Source organism: Triticum dicoccoides, chromosome 1B (genome assembly GCF_002162155.2).
Source record: "Triticum dicoccoides isolate Atlit2015 ecotype Zavitan chromosome 1B, WEW_v2.0, whole genome shotgun sequence".
Taxonomy (NCBI): Eukaryota; Viridiplantae; Streptophyta; class Magnoliopsida; order Poales; family Poaceae; genus Triticum; species Triticum dicoccoides.
Window position 1 is genome coordinate 350,376,202 of NC_041381.1, and position 2,821 is coordinate 350,379,022.

Below are 2,821 nucleotides of genomic sequence, written 5' to 3' on the forward strand. Positions count from 1 at the left end.
TAGGGCCAGAAGACTATTTTTTTTAAAAACTTCAAGACGGCCACATAGCATGGAGCCGACCCCAACGATTTTAAGCTTACAGGCACGGTACACGCTGTCCTAGACAACTCTACACATGAAACTGCCACACGAGCGTCCGGGCTGCGCTTGGCTCTTCGCCTCTTCGGGAAGTCGAACAATGATGGAGTACTACTGCAGTGGAGTAGTACTATAGTACGCTTCTGGCCATCTGACATCGATTGAACTGCTGCATGTCCACCGCGTGCGGGAGGGAGAGTGTGTAGCGAAAGCTTCTCCTAGTCTTGCCAGCCACCACGCTCATGGGCGAGGGAGGGACGCTCCTGCCTTTGCGTGTATGACAGGTGGGCCCGACAGGTGTGTGGCCAACCTGTCATACAGCGAAAGGCAGGTGCAGTTAAGTCCGCGAGGGATAGGATAATCAAACTTCTCGTTGATGTACGAGTTGATGCGACACATCAAAGCACTACACTCTATATATTTCAATAATTTGCGTTTACCGATGCATTAATTACAACGCATGCATGCATGCCCGTGACTCTTCTTTTGATACTTGCATGTGTTGATTTAATGCACCTTGAAGTAGTACTCCCTCCGTTCCTAAATATAAGTCTTTGTAGGGATTCCATTATGAATTACATACAGATGTATATAGATGCATTTTAAGTGTGGATTCATTCACTTTGCTCCATATGTAGTCCACCTAGTGAAATCTCTATAAAGACTTACATTTAGGAACGGAGGGAGTATAAAATATGTGACGGTAAAGCTTTGTAATACCCCGACCCAAGTCAAGAGATGGTTGTGCATGAGGAGGGCGAGATCATGCAGACCGAAGAGGAACAGGACCCGACGATGGAGCTCTCTAAGGTCTCGATGGACCTCACCGTGCTCCACTGCCCCTTGTGCCGCCGCCCCTTGACGCCTCCAGTGCATAGTTTCAAATAGCAGAGATAGCATCCGCTATTGCGTCCGCAATAGCGCTAGCGCAATAGCGTCCGCTATTGATCAAATTGAATGTAATTAATTTTTGTGAAGGATCTAGAAATATACACAACAATCTAGTGTTTTTAAAAATCCGCTATGTGGACATAGCGCCCGCAATATCACCCGCTATCCGCATTTCGCTACACGAACCCCAATCCTCTACCAGCCCGCTATCCGCTATTTAAAACCATGTCCAGTGTATGAGGTTCGAATACACCTCGTTCGTTCGGCTGATTGAGCAAGGTGTAGGTTTCTTGATTGATGTGTTGTTCGATTGATTTCTGCAGTGCAAGGGAGGGCACCTGGCCTACGCGGACTGCCGCGTCGAGCGCCCCGGGAACCAGCGGCAGTGCCAGAAGTGCAAGCGCGGCGGTGACTTCGATGTGCGGAACATGGCGGTGGACTCCGTCCTTTCGTCGGTGAGGGTGGAGTGCCCGCATGAAGGCTGTGGGCTCTACGTCACTTACCACAAGCTTGCCGATCACCAGAGCGTGTGTCCGCTCGTGCCTTGCAAATGCCCCGTGCCCGTCTGCGGCTACGAAGGCCCGCCGCCGGCGCTCTACCACCACATCAGCACCGCGCATCCCATGCCCGTGCACAGGATCTAGTACGGCAAGGTGCTCCAGCTGCAAGTGCCACTGTCGGAGCCACGACTCTTGCTGTTCGCGGAGGAGGACCGCCGCATGTTTTTTTGGTCGGCGGCGTGCTTGACATCGGCGTGCCTATCGCCGTGTCGGTCGTCTGCATCAGAGCGGGGGCGTTCCCATTGCCGCACTACTTGGCCAAGCTGTGGGCGAACGGCCCGCCGGGGGAGCCCAAAGGCACGACTGACGCTGTCAAGGTGGAAATGGAGGTGACAAGCAGCAAGGATCCCGGCGATGTCGACGTGCAGGAGCTGACCTTCTTGACAGTTCCGCCCAAGCTGCTGGCCGGGGCTAAGCTTGTGTCCCTCCACATTCAGATTGACAAGCTCACGTCCTAAATGTTTTGACAGTGCCTTCTGTTTATCTTAGTAATATGCTAATATAGGGATTACCTTGGTCTACTTTAGCTTAAGAAATGGTCGGTTTTGGTGGCGATGCAGCAATTACTTCGACATCAGATCAGTAATTTCCAACAGTCGAACGGATATTTTGTGTCTGTTGGATAAAATGTTCCTTTGGGTAAGAAATACTACTTGTCATCAAAATGGATAAAAGGAGATGTATGTAGACGTATTTTAGTTCTAGATACGTCCCTTTTTATCCATTTTGATGACAAGCACTCCCTCCGTTCCACAATACATGCCTTCCATTTGTCAAAATATAGATGTATCTAGACATGTTTTAGTATATAGGTACATCCATGATAGAGCCAATCAGATGGTTGAGAACACTACAATTCGTAGCTACAGATGCGTGTGTGACTCCTATATGCAGAGGCCGGGGGTCATCATCCTCCTTTTCGAGAAAAAACAGACGCATGTGTGAGAGGATGAGTGCGTGCGTGCACCTCTTCTCTTCCTGTATAACGTACTACTAAACTCAGAGTACAAGTTTTTGTGGGTGGCACGATGGTGCGTGTGAGAAGTCCCGAGAGATAGGTTTAATGCGTCTGAGAAAAGGACTAGCATAGAGCTCGCCACACGGCTATTCCTATCGAACGCCCCATTAACCGTAAGATATGTATACGATGGTGCCAGTTATTGCACGTACACAGCAGTACTCCCTCCTTTCCGGTTTATAGGGCTTAATTCAAAAATCTCACCAACCAAGATGGTGAGTGGTGGAATATTTTTTGTAGTTTGCAAAAGCACCTAATTAATGCTCTTGTTTTT

The 2,821-nt window shown here is 49.3% G+C and overlaps 1 pseudogene; it reads left to right on the top strand.

Moving 5' to 3' along the window:
- Nucleotides 1–816: 816 nt before the first annotated feature.
- Nucleotides 817–1,987, top strand: LOC119305071 (annotated as a pseudogene).
- Nucleotides 1,988–2,821: the final 834 nt, after the last annotated feature.